A 21,112-nucleotide genomic window follows, 5' to 3' on the forward strand; every position below is an offset into this window, starting at 1 on the left:
ATTGTAAGAGAGCATTCTAATTTGAAAAAAAGCCCTATTTTTTTCTTTTTTCTTTTGAAATTTTTATTGTTGTTCAAGTACAGTTGTCTCCATTTTACCACCACTACTTTCCTGTGCCCCTCCCCCACACCTCCCACCCTCAATCTTACCCCTCTTAGGCTTTGTGTATGGGTCCTTTACACATGTTGCTTAATGACCCTTCCCTTTCTTTCCCCCATTATCCCTCTCCCTATTCCTGTCTAGTACTGTCAGTTTGCTACTTATTTCCATGTCTCTCGTTATCTTTTGCTTCCTTGCTTGTTTTTTTTTTTTTGATTAGGTTCTACTTATAGATGAGATCATATAGTATTTGTCTTTCACCACCTGGCTTATTTCACTTAGCATAATACATTGGGGTGCATAGGTTCTTTTGAATTGGTGTTTCAGGATTCTTAGGACATAATCCCAGCAGTGGAATTGCAAGGTCAAAAAGCACTTCCATTTTCAGTTTTTTTGAGGAACTTCCATACTGTTTCCCACAGTGGCTGTACCAGTCTGCATTTCCACCAACACTTCACTAAGGTTCCCATTTCTCCTCACCAGCACTTGTTGATTTGTTTATGATGGCCATTCTGACTTGTGTGAAGTGGTATCTCATTGTGGTTTTAATTTGCATATCTCTGATGGCTAGTGATGCTGAGCATCCTTTCATGTGTCTCTGGGAGCTCTGTATGTCCTCCTTGGAGAAGTGTCTGTTCAGGTCCTTTGCCCATTGGATTGTCTGTCTTCCTGGAGTGGGGTCATGTGAGTTCTTTATATATTTTGTAGATCAAATCTTTGTGTGATCTACAGGTATCTACAGGTATCATTGGCAAACATTCCCATATGACTGGTTCTCTCTGCATTTTGTTGTTTTCTTTGGCCATACAGTAACTTTCTTTTGATGAAGTCCCATTTGTTTACTCTTTCCTATGTTCCTTGGTATAGGGGACATATCAGTGTAAATATTGCTGCAGGGAATATCTGAGATTTTCCTGCCTATGTTCTCCTCCAGGACTTTTATCATGCCGTCACTTATATTTCAAGTCTTTTATCCATCTTGAGTTTATTTTTTTGTATGGTGTAAGTTGGTGGTCGAGTTTCTTTTTTCTTTTGCGTGTAGTTGTCCAGATTTCCCAACACCATTCGTTGAAGAGGTTGTTTTTACTCCATTTATGCCCCTGTCCCCTTTGTTGAATATTAACTGACCATGAAGACATGGGTTTATTTCTAGGCTCTCTATTCTGTGCTATTGATTTATGTTTCTGTTCTTATGCCAGTATCAGAATGTTTTGATTACAGTGGCCTTGTAATATAATTTGATATCAAGTATTGTGATCCGTCCTACTTTGTTCTTCTTTCCCAGATTGCTGCAGCTATTTGGGGTCATTTATGGTTCCATACAATTTTTTGAACTGTTCTGTATCTGTGAAATATGTCATTGCTATTTTAATAGCAATTGCATTGAATCTATCAATTGCTTTGGATAATATGGACATTTTGATTATGTTAATTCTTCTAATCCATGAACGTGGTATATGCTTCCATTTATTTGTGTCTTCCTTAATTTCCTTCTTCAGTGTTGTGTAGTTTTCTAAATACAGGTCTTTTACCTCCTTGGTTAGGTTTATTTGTAGGTACTTTATTATTTTTTTGTTGCTATAGTAGATAGGATTTTTTTTCCTGATTTCTGTTTCTGATATTTCATTTTTGGTGTACAGAAATGCCTTCATTTTCTGAATATTAACTTTGTATACTGTTGCAAAACCCCCTATCTTATAAGTTGAAACCTGCCTTCTTCTAACCCCTAGTCCACTCACCGATCTTAGAGTTCTCTCTCTCGCAAAACAGGAAAGAATAACCTGTTCCCTCCTCTTCAAGACAGGCCTTCAGAGACTTGGAAATGGTGGCAATGGTTCCTCATGAATCTGTTTATCTCCAGAATGAAGATGGCCAATTCCCTCTCTTATTTCTCTGCCTCTCTCATTTTGGTAGGTCTTTTCTGAACAGTCCATAACTGAGTCCAAGGCTGAGGACATGGTCTGAGATCAGTAGAATATTTGCTTCCATTACTATGGACACTATTCTCCTTACAATGCAACAAACTATTGTAGGAAATGCTTCTTTAGCTGCATCACAGTCTAGATCCTATTGAGCTTCATGGACAACTAAAGCTATTCCAATATTTATTTCTTGTGTGTTTTTGCCAAACCACAGCTTACTGTACATCAATTATTTTTCTTGGTGGTATTATTACCCTAAATTTAAGACTTTCTTTTACTCACTTTTTAATTCTATTTAGTTTTTTCTGTTCTGTTCAAATTGTAGATATAAATTTTAGCTCTATAGTGGTGTGGTTAACAATATGAGCTCTATAGTCAAACTGAAATAGAAAATCTGTCAATCCCACTTACTAGTAATATGAGCTTGAACAAAGCGTTTTACCCCACTCAGCTTCAGTTTTATCATGTGTAAAAAGCAGACTCAGAGAATTTTGGGGAGATCCAGTGAGATGATATTTATAAAGCCCATAGCACAATATCTGTCTCATGGTAATTAATCAATAAATAGTAGCTTTTATAATTAACATCATTCCTAATTTTACTATGATTATAAACACATTTTAAACAAACTTGTAATAATTTTATAATTGTTAGCAATAGAATTCTGGTCTCTTATGCATAAATATCTATACTAGAAGTTAGGAGTCTTGAGTACTGCCAATTACTTTCTTTTTATGCTGGGCAATTTCCTTAATTTCCCTGTGCCTTCATTCTTCTTTTCTGTGAATATACTTTACAGTCTCTATCCCCCAGAATGGTGATAAGGCAGTTACTGTCAAAAGTCATCCAGACTTAGGGAAGGCGGGATACTCAGAACTGTTAAGTACTGGCATGCTCAAGAGGATGGGAATGTTAGCCTCATGAGCTAGGTCAAATAGGGCATGGAAGGAAATCCTAGTGGGGAGAGATGTTATATTAAAAAAAAACAAGCAGATAAAGCCTATTAACTATCAACTCTACCTAGAAAGCCAGCCATATGTACTGCAGCCTTTGGGGCCTTCTCTCCTCTCTGCCTCCTTGCATACCTTACTAATACATTTGCTATATAAATGAAAATCTAGACTGGAGAAGACACTACAGTTTCAAAAGGGACACCATAAAGGAAGACCTTTGAACTAGTTAGGCAGAGACTCATCAAGGCTGATTAGCAAAAATGCATATTAAGCCCTTTCGGGAATCAGCCACATAGCTAGTACATATTAACAAACTATATGAATTTATGGCCTTATAAGCTCTGAGAATAGATCCAAGATTCAGTAATCCAGTGATCACACTGAGAAAGGAGTAATTCACAGGAGAAACAAATTACTTCATTTATGGTTATCATCATTTCCAACTGTCCATCCTTGGCACATTCACAGCTCTGTGCCAGTGCATGGATGGAGAGAACTACACTGAAACACAAGTGTTTCTGTGTCATATCTCAGTAGAGAGTTTTAGAGATCTAGCCTCTAAGACTTAATTAGAACTGTGATCTTGTGAAGAGCTCTTAGCTCCTCAAAGCTGGTAGTATCCTCAACAAAGCATTTGGTGTACTTCATGGATGGACAAAAGGGTTTGACATTTTAAAAGACATCTGGGCCTGCCACCCAGTGCTTCTCTTTCAAGACTCTTCTAGAAAGTTTTTGTGTGACTGCCCTGCCTCACTTCCGTTGAGCACTTTTAAAAGTGTAGTAGTTGTTTGATAACAAGTCTGTTACACCAAAATGAGAGTTGCTTAAAAGCAGAGACCATGGACAATATCTCTATTTCCTCAACCCTGAACACAATAGAATAGGCCACTAATGCATGTGTAATGAGTTCAGTTGCTCTGCCCAGACTACAGCCTATGGACTACACCACGTTTGCTCTCATCAGAGTGAATAATGTACTTTTTTAATATTTTGTTTTTTAAGATTTTATTTATTTATTTTTAGAGAAGGTAAGGGAGGGAGAAAGAGGGAGAGAAACATCAATGTGTGGTTGCCTCTTGCAAGCCCCCTACTGGGGATGTGGTCCTCAACCCAAGCCTGTGCCCTGACTGGGAATCAAACCAATGACCCTTTGGTTCACAGGTCAATGCTCAATCCACTGAGCCACATCAGCCAGGGCAATAATTTACTTTTTAAAGTAACTGTAGTGTTGTTATTATCAATAATATAGTTCTTATTCTCTTCTTTTCCCCAACATTAACCATCTATTCTGTGTCTTACAGATTTAGGTCATAGTGATATAAAAATTAAAATATTTCAGACTACAGAATTCAAAATAAGCACTCACTTCTCCCCAGAAGATAAATAAAAATTAATCTATTGAGCTCAGATACCACCACAAGGGCAAGACTTTTTGTTAATTTGTTGTCAGTCAGATTTAATCCTGTTTTATGAAGTACACTACTAAATATGATCAAGTGCCCCATTCCTTCTTTACAACCCTTTTCTCCCAAACTCTTCTAACTCCCCACCTGTGCTACTCTATGACAAATAAATTCACCTGTCTTCTCAACCTCTTCTCCGAATGCACATTCCTCTTTTGATCTTAACTGAAACATGATTGTCCTTTTAAATATACCATTTTGGTTCCAAAAGCTGATTGGTCATTCAGAATCAAGTGTTCAAGTGGTAGGGATTCATATTTTCCTTGATCTCTATTATTTTTTTACTCCATTACATTATCATAGTCATATGATAAACTGTGCTCCTGTGATATTTCTACTATCTGGTGGTACCCCTCTCCACACTTTTTACCTTTTATTGAATTTAATGGGGTGACACTTGTTAACAAAACTGTTCAGATTTCAGGTGAACAATTCTACAACACATCATCTGTACACTGTACTGTGTATTCACCACCCCAATTCAAGTCTCCTTCCATCACCATTTATCCTTTCTCATAAGTATCATCTATAGAATACTTCCATTACATCACAGGTTCCCTTTTTCCATACTTTTCATTGTTGTTCAAGTACAGTTGTCTCCATTTTCCCTCCACCACTCTACCCACCCCAACCATCCCTACCCCCCACCCTTGATCCAACCCCCCTTTGGTTTTGTCCATGTGCCCTTTATAGATGTTCCTGAAATACCTTTACCCTTTCCCCACCCCGTTATCCTCTCCCATCTCCCCTCTAGTTACTGTCAGTTTGTTCTTAATTTCACTGTCTGTGGTTACACTTTGCTAGCTTGCTTGTTTGTAGGAGCTCCTACCCTTTGTGAAAACATGGATGAAACTGGAGAATATTATGCTTAGTGAAATAAGCCAGGCAGTGAAAAACAGATATCATATGATCTCACCTAAAAGTAGAACCTAATTAAAGGTTCTTTTGAGACCATTTTAGCCCCTCCTTGTTCCCAGGTAACCATCTCATCCTTTTTTAAAGGTTTTGTTTATTTATTTTTAGAGAGAGGAGAAGGGAGGGAGAAAGTGAGGGAGAGAAACATCAATGTGTGGTTGCCTCTCACATGCCCTCTATTGGAAACCTGTCCCACAACCCGGGCATGTGCCCTGACTGGGCATCGAACCAGCGACTATTTGCTTCACAGGCCAGCACTCAATCCACTGAGCCACACAAGTCAGGGCACCTCATTCTTTTTCAATGCCCTTTTCTGCTTTCTTTCACTATGGATTGGATTTTACCCCTAGAGTTTCATATAAATAACATACAATGTGTACTCATTGTGTCTGGGTTCCTCTACTCAACTTAATATTATTTAGGTTGTTTCATTTTATTGTATGTATCTTTAGCTCATTCCTGTTAATTTCAGAAGAGTATTCCATTGAATGTTTATCCATTCACCTATTAATGGACATCTGGACTATTTCGACTATTTTGAATAAAGCTTCTGGAAATATTTACACATTATAGAACTCCTTGTGTTAGCATAGCCTTCTGTTTCTCTTGGTAAATACCTAGGGATAGCAATGCATATTTACATAGTAAGAATAGTATGTTTAACTTTATATGACACTGTCAAATTATTTCTTAACATTTCCATCAGATATATGAGAGTTTTGGTTATGATGCATCTTTGACTTATGAAAGTTAAATATTAGTTCACAATTTTACACATTTTCCTGACAAGGAAAGTCATTAGAACATTTTAACTCCATGTATCCCCATCTCAAATTACATAGATTATATTATGGTCTAATCTTTTATTCCAAATATATTGTATACTCCCTAAAACACTGTTATTATTTAAAGCATTTAATAGTCATTTAGCATTACCCATATATTTATTATTTTCATTCTTTTCTTGAACTTTATTTATTACTTTAAATTATTTTATTGTTGTTCAATTACAGTTCTATACATTTACTCCCCACCACTCCTCTGACCCCAGGCAAACCCAATTCCCTCCCTTGCTTCCACCATCCCCCTTGGTTTTGTCCATGTGTCCTTAAAAGTAATTTCTGAAAATTCTTCTTCCCATTATCCCCTCACCCCTCCCCTCTGGCTATTGCTAGATTGTTCCTAATTTCAATGTCTCTGGGTATATTTTGTTTGCTCTTTCCTTTTGTTGATTATGTTCCACTTAAAGGTGAGATCATATGGTACTTGTCCATCACTGCCTGGCTTATTTCACTCAGCATAAAGCACTCCAGTTCCATCCATGCCTTTGGAAAGGGTAGGAGCTCTTGCTTTTTCTCTGGTGCATAATATCCCATTGTATAAATGTACCATAGTTTTTTGATTTACTAATTTATTGATGGGCACTTAGGTTGCTTCCAGCACTTGGCTACTGTAAATTGTACTGCAATGAACATTGGGGTGCATAGGTTCTTTTGCATTGGTGTTTCAGGGCTCTTAGAGTATAATCCCAGCACTGGAATTGCTGGCTCCAAAAGCAGTTCCATTTGTAGTTTTCTGAGGAAATTTCATACTGTTTTCCACAGTGGCCACAACAGTCTGCATTCACACCAACAGTGCCCTTTTTCTCCAAGGTCCCTTTTCTAGGGTTCCCTTTTCTCCACATCCTCTCCAACACTTGTTTGTTGATTTGTTTATGATGGTCATTCTGATTGGTGTGAAGTGGTATCTCATTATAGTTTTAATTTGCAACTCTCTGATGGCTAGCGATCTTTTCATAAGTCTCTGAGCCCTCTATATATCCTCCTTGAAGAAGTGTCTGTTTAAGTCTTTTGCCCATTTTATAATTCTTTTTTTTTGTCTTCTTGGAGTGGAGTCATGTGAGTTCTTTATATATTTTGGAGAGGAAACCCTTATCTGATGTATCATTAGCAAATACGTTTCCCCATACACTTGGTTCTCTTTTTGTTTTAATGCTGTTTTCTTTAGCCATGCAGAAGCTTTTCAATTTGATGAGGTCCCATTTGTTTATTCATTCCTTTATGTCCCTTGCTTTAGGGGACATATAAGTGAAGATGTTGGTGCATGGGATGTCTGAGATTTTCCCATCTATGTTCTCCTCTAGGACTTTAATGGTATCACTCCTTATATTTAAATCTTTCATCCACCTTGAATTTATTTTTGTGTATGGTGTAAGCTGGTGGTTGAGTTTCATTTTTTTTGCATGTAGCTGTCCAGTTCTCCCAACACCATTTGTTGAGGAGACTGTTTTTACTCCATTTTATGTTGCTGCACCCTTTGTCAAATATTAATTGGCTGTAGAGACTTGGGCTTATCTGGGCTCTCTATTCTGTTCCATTGTTCCATGTGCCTGTTTTTATGCCAGTACCAGGCTGTTTTGATTACAGTGGACTTGTAATACAGTTTGATATCAGGTATTGTGATCCCTCCTACTTTGCTTTTCTTTCTCAAAATGCAGCAGCCATTTGGAGTCATTTATGGTTCCATATAAATTTGTGAAGTGTCTGTTCTATGTCTGTGAAATATGCCATTGGTACTTAAACAGGTATTGCATTGAATCTGTAAATTGCTTTGGGTAGTATGGCCGTTTTGATGATGTTAATTCTTCCAATCCATGAACACTGTATATGTTTCCATTTGTTTGTGTCTTCCTTGATTTCTTTCTTCAGTGTTGTGTAGTTTTATGTATACAGGTCTTTTACTTCCTTGGTTAGATTTATTCCTAGGTATTTTACTTTTCTTATTGCTTGATCAAATGGGATTTTTTTCTTGATTTCCGCTTCTGCTGTTTGATTGTTGGTATACAAAAATCCCTTTGATTTTGGGATATTGACTTTGTATCCCACTGTTTTGCCAAATTTGTTTATTAGGTCAGGCAGTTTTTTGGCAGAGTCTATAGGATTTTCTATGTACACTATCATGTCATCTACAAACAATGGCAATTTTGTTTCGTCCTTTCCGATTTGGATGCCTTTTATTTCCTTTTCTTGTCTGATGGCTGTGGCTAGAACATCCAATACTATATTGAATAAAAGTGGTGAAAGTGGACAACCTTGTCTTGTTCTTGATCTTAGTGGAAAAGATTTTAGTTTTTGCCCATGGAGTATGATGTTGGCTGTAGGTTTCTCATATATGGCCTTTATTACATTGAGGAATTCTCCCTCTATTCCCACTTTGCTGAGTGTTTTTATCATAAACAGGTGTTGTACCTTATCAAATGCTTTTTCTGCATCTAATGATATGATCATGTGATTTTGTCTTTTCTTTTGTTTATGTGATGTATTACATTTACTGATTAGCGAATATTGAACTATCCTTGCATCCCTGGGATGAATCCCACTTCATCATGGTGTATGATCCTTTTAATGTATTGTTGGATGCCGTTTGACAATATTTTGTTGAGGATATTAGCGTCTATGTTCATCAGTGATATTGGCCTGACGTTTTTTCTCTTTCTTGTGTCTTTATCTGGTTTTCAGATTAGGATGATGCTGGCTTCATAAAACGAGTTTGGGAGTCTTCCATTATTCTGGATTTTTTGGAATAGTCTGTGGAGTATAGGGGTTAGCTCTTTCTTAAGTGCTTTGTAGAATTCTCCTGTGAAACTATCCGAACCCAGACTTTTGTGTGTCGGGAGGTTTTTGATTACTGCTTCAATTGCGTCTGCTGTTATTGGTCTGTTCAGGCTTTCTGCTTCTTTTGGTTGAGTTTTGGAAGATTATATATATATTTTTTAGATTTTTATTTATTTATTTTTAGAGAGGGAAGGGAGGGAGATGAGAGAGAGAGAGAGAGAGAGAGAGAGAGAGAGAGAGAGAGAGAGAGAGAGAGAGAGAGAGAGAGAGAAACATCAATGTGCGGGTGCTGGGGGTTATGGCCTGCAACCCAGGCATGTACCCTGCCTGGGAATCGAACCTGGGACACTTTGGTTCCCAGCCCGCACTCAATCCACTGAGCTACGGCAGCCAGGGCTTGAAGATTATATTTTCTAGAAATTTGTCCATATCACCTAGGTTTTCAAATTTCTTGGCATACCGTTCTTCGTAGTAATTACTTACAATCCTTTGTATTTCTGTGGTGTCAGTTGTAATCTCTCCTCTTTCATTTCTGATTGTGTTCATTTGGATCCTTTCTCTTTTTTTCTTGAAGAGCATGCTTAAAGGCTTGTCCATTTTGTTTATCTTTTCAAAGAATGAATTCCTGGATTCATTGATCCCTAGAATTTTGCTTTTAGTCTCTATGTCATTTAATTATGCTCTGATCTTGGGCATTTCCTTCCTTCTACTTTCTCTGGGCTGTCTTTGTTGTTGTTCCTCGAGTTCTTGTAGATGTTAGGTTAGGTTGTTTGTTTGATATGTTTCTATCTTTTTTAGATAAGCCTATATCGCTATGAACTTCCCTCTCAGGACTGCCTTGGCTGTGTCCCATAAGTTTTGGGTTGTTGTGAGTTTGTTATCATTTGTTTCCAGATACTTTTTGATTTCTTCCTTTATTTCATTCTTGACTCATTCATTATTTAATAGAATGCTACTCAATCTTCATGATTTTGAGTGCTTCAGGTTTCTTCCCTTGGTGTTGGTTTCTAGTTTAAGTCCTTTGTGGTCAGAGAAAATGCTTGGTATGATTTCAATTTTCTTGAATTTTTTGAGGCTTGCCTTGTGTCCTATCATGTGGTCTATCTTTGAAAATGTTCCATGTGCATTTGAAAAGAATGTGTATTTTGTTTCTTTGGGATGAAGGGCTCTATATATATCAGTTAAGTCCATTTCCTCTAGGGCATTGTTCAATGCCACAATATCTTTGTTGATATTTTGTTTGGAAGATCTGTCCATTTTTGACAGTGGGGTGTTAAAATACCCTACTATAAGTGTATTGCTGTCAATATCTTTCTTGAAATCCTCTTAGATTTTCTTTATGTATTTGGTGCTCCTATGTTGGGTGCATATATATTTATAATGTTTAAGTCTTCTTGATAGATTCTTCCCTTGAGTATTATGAAGTGACCTTCTGGGTCTCTTCTTATGGCCCTTTTTTGGAAGTCTATTTTGTCTGATATAAGTATTGCTACCCCAGCTTTTTTTTTCCCTGTCCATTTGCTTGGAAAATTTGTTTCAAGTCCTTCACTTTTATTCTGTGTATATCTTTTGTCCTGAGGTGGGTTTCTTGTAGGCAACATATGTGTGGGTCATGCTTTCTCATCCATTCAGCTATTCTATCTTTTGATTGGAGAATTTAATCCATTTATGTTTAAGGTTATTATTGATAGGTACTTATTCATTGCCATTTTCCTACCTGTGTTTCTCTCCTTCTTTCTCTCTCTCTCTCTCTCTCTCTCCCTCCCTTTCCTTAAAGCAGGCCCTTTAGCATCTCTTGCAGAGCTGGTTTGGTGGAGGTGTATCCTTTTAGACTTCTTTTATCTGAGAAGCTTCTTATTTGGCCTTCTATCTTGATTGAGAGCCTTGCTAGGTAAAGTAGCCTTGGTAGCAGACCTCTGGTTCTCATTACTTGGAATATTTCTTGCCATTCTCTTCTGGCTTGGAGTGTTTCCATTGAGAAGTCAGCTGCTAACCTTATTGGGGCTCCCTTGAATGTTACTTCCTGTTTCTCCCTTGCTGCCTTTAAGATTCTCTCTTTGTCTTGGAGTTTTGCCAGTTTAACTCTGATATGACTTGAAGTGGGCCTCTTTGAGTTCCTCTTGATTGGGACTCTCTGTGTTTCCTGGATTTGTGTGACTTTTTCTCTCATCAAATTAGGGAAGTTTTCCATCATTACTTTTTCAAATACATTTTCTATCCCTTGCTCTTCTTCTCCTTCTGGTATCCCTATTATACGGATATTATTATGTTTCATATTGTCTTGTATTTCTCTTAATACCTCTTCACTCTTTTTGAGCCTCTTTTCCTTTTCTTACTCCTTCTGGGTGTTTTTGCTACTTTGTCCTCTAGCTCACTGATCCAATCTTGTGCTTCATCAATCCTGCTTTTGATTCCTTCTACAGTGTTCTTCAGTTCAGAAATTGTATTCTTCATTTCCTCTTGGCCCTTGTTGATAGTTTCTATTTCCTTTTTCATGTTGATATAGTTTGCAGTCAGTTCATTGTAGTTTCTGGTAGCTCATTGTGAGCTCATTGAGCTTCCTTTTAATCATTGCTTTGAACTCAATATCTGATACTTGAGTTACTTCTATTTCATTTAGCATTCTTTCTGAGGCTTCCTCCTTTCCTTTCATTTGGGGATTGTTTCTTTGTCTTCCCATTGTTTGTGAGACTCTTGTAGTTAGCCTCATCTTCTTAAATTAGTCTGTTCTAGCTCCCTGGGTTTATGATGTGAACTTCTGTGTTAGAATACCAGTGAGTTTCAGTGGTGCAGTTTCCTTGATCTTCCGAGCTCACTGGTCTTAGGTTGTCATTTAGGTTGGCTCTGTGTTTGTCTTTGGGTTTTTATTGTTGTTGGGTCTTCCTTTGGTGGTTCCTTCTCACCAGCTGGTTAAATGAGTGTCAGTCTGTCCACCACCTCTTGTATTTTGTTGTGCTGGTGAGAGCAGGTTTTGTTGAAGCTGGTTCTTCCATGTGCATAATGTTTTGAGGATTCTCTCTTACTCTTGTTCAGTTGTTTGTATTGGGTACTGTCTCTACTGTTTAGTTGTATTTCCAGATAAGTCCTGGATTGAGATTTGTGTGGTTTCCACTCCCTCCTTCACCTTCTTCTGTTGTTATCTGTTAATGGTTTTTTTGTTCTTGGCCTTCCTCTTCCAGTGGTATCCTGGTGTTCACCGCATCCACCTACTGTATTTGTGTGTGTGTGTGTGTGTGTGTGTGTGTGTGTGTGATCTGTTTGAGGGGGGAGGCAAAATGGTTTAAGACAGCAAGAGAGTTTTCTATGATGTTTACAGTAGCAGCCAGTAGAAAACAGATTGAAGACCCTTTAGCTATGTATAGTGTTAACTGTGATCTTCCACCCAACTAGCCACTTTTTAGAAAAGATGGAAAGAAGATAAGACTCTTGTTGGGGAGGGAAGGATTGTGAGTTAGATCTAAAGAGCAGTGAGGTTGTGGGAGGTCAGATTCTGATTTAAGGTGAGAGTAAAGGATATTAAATAGGTGTAGTGTGTGAGAGAACAGAGTTAACCACTACAGTAATAGAGTTCAGGAAACTGCATTGGGCTAAGATCTGAGAGGGGTGTTGAGAAGTATTTACAATTGTATGGAACAGCTATTTTTCACAATAATATTACAGCAACAATCATATGACAGAATCCACGTGATCTAGATAACAAGAATAGGGAGTATAGGACCTTGAGTAGTGTGCTAATGGGACACAAGTGAAGTGAAGGACAGTAAATTAGCAATACACTATGAAAGAGATATCAGGGGAAACCTGTTAAATGATCCAATATAGCCAGCCTATCAAAGCAGACTATACAGAAAGAAGAGGAATACAAAAATACTATCAAAATAAAATATGTAGGAATAATGGAAATAATAATAATAATACAAATATGCATAACTTGCAGGTTCTCTGTAATAGCAGAGTGAAATTTGTCTCACTGTCATAGCTTTTGTGATGCCCCTTCTTTGGGTCCAACTCTGTTTTTTTCACAGTTCCAGTGTTTTGTTTGTTTGTTTGTTTGTTTGGTCTCACTTGTAGGTATTATAAAAAAAGCAGATGAAGGAAGGAAAAAGAGATAAAATTGGAGGAAAGAAAGGAAGAAGGAATAAAACAAGTAAGAAGAAAAGAGAGGGAAAAGGAAATGAAAGAAAAATAATAAAAATTAAAAAATTAAAAATTATTAAAAAATAAAAATAGAATAAAATTAAAAGCTTGGTTTCAAAGTGTCCAAACTGGTTTGTCTGGCCTTGCTGGCTGCAGCAGGCTGAGGGGTTATTGGTATGGCTTTTCTTCCTATGGGATCTGCACTCGGTCAGTTGTGCACTGTCTGGGGAGCTATCCTGGCTCCTGGGCCCTGAGCTCTGGGTGTGGGAATTAGGTCTTTCCACAGGGTTACTGCTCTGGACTGGGGTGTGGTGATGCACTCCTGCGTGAGCGCAAGCACACACTTGCACCCTCAGCTAGACTTCCTCACCCTTCCCAGCACTGTCGGTGTGCAGGGTCCTCCACACAAGCATAACCTTCTGTGCAAACTCGGGTCACTGCCTGGCTGGGTTGCAGGGAGGCCGGTGACTGCTGTAGGAGAATTCCCCAAACAGCGTCTGTCTTTTCACTCCTTCCTCTTGAGTTATTCCTCCTATTGAAGCCTACCACTCCATACCACAGCCTGGCTTCTCCTGCAGCCCAACTCTCCAGCCAGACTGGTGACTGTGGGGGCCAGGGTCCGTTGCATGACCCAACCCCACTGGTGTCCACAGACTCTGAGGGTGCTCACAGCCCTTGTGTGTTTGCTAGCAAGTGGATTCCTCCCAGTGCCACTCAGTCCCAGTATGGCTGGAGAGGGAGCAGTTGTCCCCGCTCTCTCCCAAGGACTCTGTGGCAAATCCGGCAATGGGCACTGGGCCTGGGGCTGCACCCCCTCCCCAACCCGCTATGGTCCCTGGGGCCCTACCGTGTTGCAGCACTCCTCTCACCAACTCATTCTTCGGTTCCCCGACAATCCTTGGTCCCCTATTTTCACATATGCTGAGGTATGTTCGTTGCTTGCTCCTCCACTCCATAGATCGGCCAGGATTTTCTCCCATGCGCAGGAGGATGCCAAATCTGTTCCCTCCTACTCCATGCCATCTTCCTTCTTCTTCCTCCTCCTCCTCCTCCTCTTCCTCCTCTTCTTCTTCTTCTTCTTCTTCTTCTTCCTCTTCTTCTTCCTCCTCCTCCTCCTCCTCCCTCTTTTTTTAGGTAGGCCTGTATCCCTATGAACTTCCCTCTCAGAACTGCCTTTCCTGTGTCCCATAAGTTTTGGATTATTGTGAGTTTATTTTCCTTTGTTTCCAGAAACTGATTTCTTCCCCAATCTTATTCTTGCCCCATTCATTATTTAATAGCATGCTATTCAATATTAATTTCTTTGAGTGTTTGGGGTCCCCCCCCCCCTTGAGGTTGATTTCTAGTTTCAGTCCCTTGTGGTCCGAGAAAATGCTTGGTATAATTTCAATTTTCTTGAATTTGTTGAGACTTGTTTTGTGTCCTATCATGTGGTCTATCTTTGAAAATATTCCATGTGCATTTGAAAAGAATGTGCACTTCGTTTCTTTGGGAGGAAAGGCTCTCTATATATATATCAGTTAAGTCCATTTGATATAGTGCATTGTTTAATGCCACAATATTTTTGTTGATATTTGTTTGGAGGATCTATCCATTTTTGACAGTGGGGTATTAAAATCCCCTACTGTAATTGTGTTGCTGTCAATATCTTTCTTGAAGACCTCCAAGATTTTCTCTATGTATTTGGTGCTCCTATGTTGGATGCATATATATTTACTATGCCAATGTCTTCTTGATAGATTCTTCCCTTGAGTATTATGAAGTGACCTTCTGAGTCTCTTTTTTATGGCTCTTGTTTTTTGAAGTCTATTTAGTCTGATATGAGTATTGCTAACCCACCTTTTTTTTCCTGTCAATTTGCTTTTAATATTTGTTTCCATCTCTTTACTTTGTCTGTGTAGGTCTTTTGTTCTGAGGAAGGTCTCTTGTAGGCAGCATATGTGTGGGTCATGATTTCCTACCCATTCAGCTATTCTATGTCATTTGGTTGGAGCATTTAATCCATTTACATTTAAGGTTAAGGTTGATAGGTACTTATTCATTGCCATTTTTTGTACCTGTATTCCTTTCTCTGTCTCACTGTTTTTCTTCCTGTTCTTAAAGCAAACCCTTTACCATCTCTTGCAGAGCTGGTTTAAGGAGGTATATTCTGTTGTCTGGGAAGCTCCTTATTTGTCATTCCATTTTAATTGAGAGCCTTGCTAGATAAAGTAGTATTTTTTGCAGGCTTCTGGTTCTCAGTACTTGGAATATATCTTGCCATTGCCTTCTGGCTTGGAGCATTTTCATTGAAAAGTCAACTGCTAGCCTTAACGGGGCTCCCTTGTATGTTACTTCCTGTTTTTTCCCTTGCTGCCTTTAAGATTCTGGTTTTGTCTTGGAGTTTTGCCATTTCAGTGATGATATGTCTTGAAGTGGGCCTCTTTGGGTTCCTCTTGATTGGGACTCTCTGTATTTCTTGGATTTGTGTGACCTTTACTCTCATCAAATTAGGGAAGTTTTCCATCATTACTTTTTCAAACAGGTTTTCTATCCCTTGTTCTTCTTCTCCTTCTGTTATCTCTGTTATATGGATCTTATTATGTTTCATGTTGTCCTGCATTTTCCTTAACCCCTCTTCATTCTTTCAGTGCCTCTTTTTCTTGCTCTTTCTGGGTGTTTTTTCTACCTTGTCCTCTAGCTCACTGATCCTATGCTTCATTAAGCTTGCTTTTTATTCCTTCTACTGTGTTCTTCAGTTCAGAAATTGTATTTTTCATTTCCTCTTGGCCCTTGTTGATCATTTATATTTCATTTTTCATCTTGATATAGTTTGGAGCGAGTTCATTGTAGTTTGCCAGTAGTTTTTGGTAGTTCTCCGTGAGCTCATTGAGCTTCCTGATAACCATTGCTTTGAACTCAATATCTGATAGCTGACTTGCCTCTATTTCATTTAGCATTCTTTCTGAGGCTTCCTCCTTTCCTTTCATTTGGGGATTGTTTCTTTGTCTTCTCATTGTTTGTGAGACTCTTCTTGTTAGCCTCTGTTTCTTAAATTGATCTGTTCTGAGTCCTTGGCTTTATGGTGTGAACTTCTATGGTAGAAGACCTGTGAGATTCAGTGGTGCAGTCTCCTTGATCTTCTGAGCTCACTGGTCTTGGGCTGTCACTTATGTTGGCTCTCTGTATGTCTTTGGGTTTTGATTGTTGTTGGGTCTTTCTTTGGTGGGTACTTCCCACTAGCTGGTTAACTGAGGGTAATTCTCTCCACCACATCTTGTATTCTATTTTGCAAGTTTGAACAGGTTGTGTTGAAGCTGGTTCTCCTGTGTGTACGAGGTTTTGAGGCTTCTGTCTTGCCCTTGTTCAGTTGTTTGTTCTGGATAATTTCTCCAACATTTAGTTATATTTCCAGATCAGTCCTGGATTGAGGTTTGTGTCATTTCCAATCCCTCCTTCACCTTCTTCCTTTGTTATCTGTTGATGGTTCCTTTGTTGGTGGGTTTCCTCTTCCAGCAGGTCCTGGTGTTCACACTTCCACCTACTTATCTGATTTTTCAATGTTCTCTACAATTTTTGATCTGCAATCTTTATATATGCTGGGATACCATCAGCTGTTTACTCTTTTCCTCAGAAGATTGGCTAGGTGTTTCTTCCGTGTGCAGGGAGAATTGAACTCTCCTCTCACCTATCTTGCTGCCATCTTCCCCTTCTCCTACATATTTAATCTGGCCATTGCAGAGCAAGAAAAGGGTCCTTAGGAGAAAAAAATCCAGCCTACAACCTGATCTCAAAATTTGAACTTCCAGAAAGGTAAGGCAACGAATAGAGAGAAACCACAGTGCAGTGGCTGACCATGGGGGCAGGGCTACTATTTTCATTCTTTTTAAATGTATCTTAAGCCTTCTTTCTGGGACAATTTTGTTTTTGTTTGAAGATGTCCCTTTAGTGAGGGTTTGATGATAATGAATTTTTAGTGTCTGTTTTTTTTTGTCTGAAAATCTTTATTATTTCTGTTGAAGTCAGCTGATACTGTATTTGCTATATGTCTTTAAAGGTAATGTACTTTATTTTCCAGGCTAACTTTTAAATTTTTTCTCTTTGGTTTTTGTTTTTATAAATTTTACTATATTGTGGCTCTATATGTATGTTTTTAAAATTTATCCTACTCAGTTTCATAGGGCTTCTTTTAATTGTGCCTTTATGGCCTTCATCAGGCTTGGAGAGCATTCAGTCATTATATCTTCAAAAACTCCTTCTTTACTGTTGTCTCATGTCCCTCCTTTTAGGATTCCAATGACTCTATGTTAGACCTTCTCAATAAATCACATATTGCTTATCTCTTATATATTTTATACATTTTTTACTTTCTAGGTTTCACTCTAGATATTTTCTTCAACAGTATCTAAACCACTGACTGAGTTTTGTCTATTTTCCAGTTTAGCATTTCCAATGTGCTTGGTCTCTCATGCATGCTCCCTCCCCACACACCACTTACATGGTGGAATCCTCATGTTTCTTTCATCTTGTTGAACATATTCATCATAGCTATTTGAAAGTTTAAATATCTCAAATATCTGTAGTACCAGTACACATGTATTTTTAAATTAGATTTTAATTGAGTTGCTTGTCTTCTTAGAGTGGAGTCGTGTAAGTTCTTTATATATTTTGGAGATTAAACCCTTGTCTGAGGTATCATTTGCAAATATGTTTTCCAATACAGTTGGTTCTCTTTTTATTTTGATATTCTTTTCTTTAGCTGTGCAGAACCTTTTTATTTTGATGAGGTCCCATTTGTTTATTCTTTCCTTTATGTCCCTTGCCCTAGGGGACATGTCAGTAAAAAAGTTTCTGCGTGAAATATCTGAGATTTTCCCACCTATGTTCTCCTCTAGGAATTTAATGGTGTCACAGTTTATATTTAAGTCTTTTATCCACCTTGAATTTATTTTTTCATAAGGTGTAAATTGGTGCTCGAGTTTCATTTTTTTGCATGTAGTTGTCCAGTTCTCCCAACACCATTTGTTGAAGAGGCTATTTTTATTCCATTTTATGTTGCTCCTGCTTTGTCAAATATTAATTGACCATAGAGACTTGGGTTTATTTCTGGGCTTTCTGTTCTGTTCCATTGGTCCATGTGCCTGTTCTTATGCCAGTACCAGGCTGTTTTGATTACAGTGGCCTTGTAGTATAGTTTAGTGTCAGGTATTGTGATCCCTCCTACTTTACTCTTCTTTCTCAAAACTGCAGCAGCTATTCAAGGTCATTCATGGTTCAATATAAATATTTGAAGTGTTTGTTCTATGTCTTTGAAGACAAGCAACCCAGTTAAAAAATGGGCAAAGGACTTGAACAGACACTTCTCCAAGGAGGACATACAGAGGATACAGAGACACATGAAAAGATGCTCAATATCACTAGCTATCAGAGAGATGCAAATTAAAACCACAATGAGATACCACTTCACACCAGTCAGAATGGCCATCATAAGCAAAGCAACAAACAACAAGTGTTGGAGAGTTTGTGGAGAAAAAGGGACCCTAGTGCAGTGTCGGTGGGGTTGTAGACTGGTACAACCAGTATGGAAAACAGTGTGGAATTGTTCTCAGAAAACTAAAAATGCATCTGCCAATTGACCCAGCAATTCCATTGCTGGGATTATATCCTAAGAACCCTGAAACACCAATACAAAAGAACCTTTGCACCCCAATGTTCATAGCAGCACAATTTACAATAGCTAAGTGCTGGAAGCAACCAAGATGCCCATCAGTAAATGAATGGACCAAAAAGCTATGGTACATTTACACAATGGAATTCTATGCAGCAGAAAGAAAGAAGGAGCTCCTACCCTTCTCAACAGCATGGATGGAGCTGGAAAGCATTATGCTGAGAGAAATAAGCCAGACAGTGAAAGACAAATACCATATGATCTTACCTTTAACAGGAACCTAAACAAAAAAACAAAGAAACAAGCAAATATAGTCAAAGACACTGAAATAGAGGACAGGCTGACAGTGACCAAAGGTGAGAGAAGAGGGAATTTCAGGGAGAATGGGAAGGGTTTACAGGAACAAATGTAAAGGACACATGGACTAAAACTGGTGGGAGGGGGGTTGGTAATGGGAGGGAATGGGGAGGTATGTGTGGGTGGGCTGGAATGGAAGTAAAAGGCAGAAAACTGTACTTTAACAATGATTAAAATAAAATTTTAAAAATGTATAAAAATAATAAAATTAAAAAATTAAAAAGTCTTAAAAGTTAGATTTTAATTTATATAGTATAAAAATTTTGTGCATTTCAAAGTATTTGGGGGAAGTGTACACAAACTCTGTAATTACTACCCCAATAAGATATAAAATAGCATCCACACAACAAATTCCCTTATGCCCATTTTCAGTCAATCCATTATCCCAAAGCACTACCTCAGTTTGGTCTCTAACACTATACCTTAATTTTACCTGTTTGGGAATTTCATATAAATAAAACCATGTATTTTATAATACTATTTAGTGTCTGTCTTCTTAGTTTGACATTGTTTTCAGATTCATCTATCATGTTATGTGAATCAATGATCATTGATACACTGGATGAATATCCCACAATATATTCACCCATTCACTGGTAGATGTTCATTTGGATGTTTTCTGGTTTCAAACTGTTATAAACAATGCTGTTATGAACACCCTTGTATAAGCATTTTGTGGATATATATTTTCATTTCATTTGGGTATATACCTAGGAGTGAAATACCTACATTTTAGGATAAGTGTACTAATTACTTTATAAGAAGCAGCCAAACACCTTTTCTTAAGTAGTTTACATACTCACCAACAGTGTGAGAGTTTTAATTGCCCCTCAACCTCACAAATATTTGGAATTGTTAGTGTTTTTAATTTTAGCTATTCAGTATTTATGAAGTGATATATCCATGTGGTTTTACTTTCCATTTCCCATATAAAATGACTAAGTATATTTTCATAAGCTTATATGCATTTATACATTTTATTGGTGAAGTGTCTTTTTCCAATTTTTAAAACTGGATTCTTTGTATTTTATTATTTAATTGAAGGAGCTCTTTATATTTGTGGAATAGATGCTTTGTCAGATCTGGATACATATAAAATATATTCTTCCAGTTTATGGTTTGCCTTTTGATTTTTTTTTTTAGTTTTTTATAATAGCTTTATTGAGATATCATTTACATACTTCACAATTCACCCATTCACAATACATGACTCATTGGTTTTCAGTATGTTAGCAGACACGGGCAACATCAGCACAGCCATATTAGAACACCCTATCGCCTCAGCAGGAAACCCTGCACTCGTCAGTTACCACCCCTACTCCGCCATTACCCCTAAGCCCCAGGCAACCAGTGATCCACTTTCTGCCTCCATAGACTTGCCTATTCTGGATATTTCTTTTTTTTTTTCTCTGCCGTAAACTTTTTTTTAATATATTTTATTGATTATGCTATTACAGTTGTCCCATTTTCCCCTTTCACTCCCCTCTGTACATCCTCTCCCACCCTTATACCCCCCTTTAGTCATGTCCATGTGTCATACTTATAAGTTCTTTAGCTTCTACATTTCCCATACTATTTTTACCCTCCCCATCTATTTCCTTCCTACAATCTATGCTACTTATTCTCTGTACCTTCTTCCCCCCTCCTCCTCCCACTCCCCTGTTGCTCACCCTCCATGTGATCTCCATTTCTGTGGTTCTGTTCTTGTTCTAGCTGTTTGCTTAGTTTCTTTTGGTTTTGCTTTAGGTGTGGTTGTTCATAATTGTGAGTTTGCTGTCCTTTTACCATACATGTTTTTTCTTTATCTTCTTTTCTTAGATAAGTCCCCTTAACATTTCATAAAATAAGGGCTTAGTAATGATGAACTCCTTTAGCTTGACCTTATCTGAGAAGCACTTTATCTGCCCTTCCATTCTAAATGAAAGCTTTGCTGGAGAGAGTAATCTGGGATATAGGTCCTTGTCTTTCATGACTTGGAATATTTCTTTCCAGCCCCTTCTTGCCT

General features: G+C 38.0%; 1 protein-coding gene across 4 annotated transcripts in view; it reads right to left on the reverse strand.

The window, feature by feature from the left end:
- GABRA3 (gamma-aminobutyric acid type A receptor subunit alpha3) overlaps positions 1 to 21,112 on the reverse strand; it is a 354,529-nt gene that overhangs the window by 32,561 nt on the left and 300,856 nt on the right. The gene's annotated exons all lie outside the window — the stretch shown is intronic.

This window comes from Phyllostomus hastatus, unplaced genomic scaffold, assembly GCF_019186645.2.
Source record: "Phyllostomus hastatus isolate PE091 unplaced genomic scaffold, TTU_PhHast_1.1 phas_scaffold_397, whole genome shotgun sequence".
Taxonomy (NCBI): Eukaryota; Metazoa; Chordata; class Mammalia; order Chiroptera; family Phyllostomidae; genus Phyllostomus; species Phyllostomus hastatus.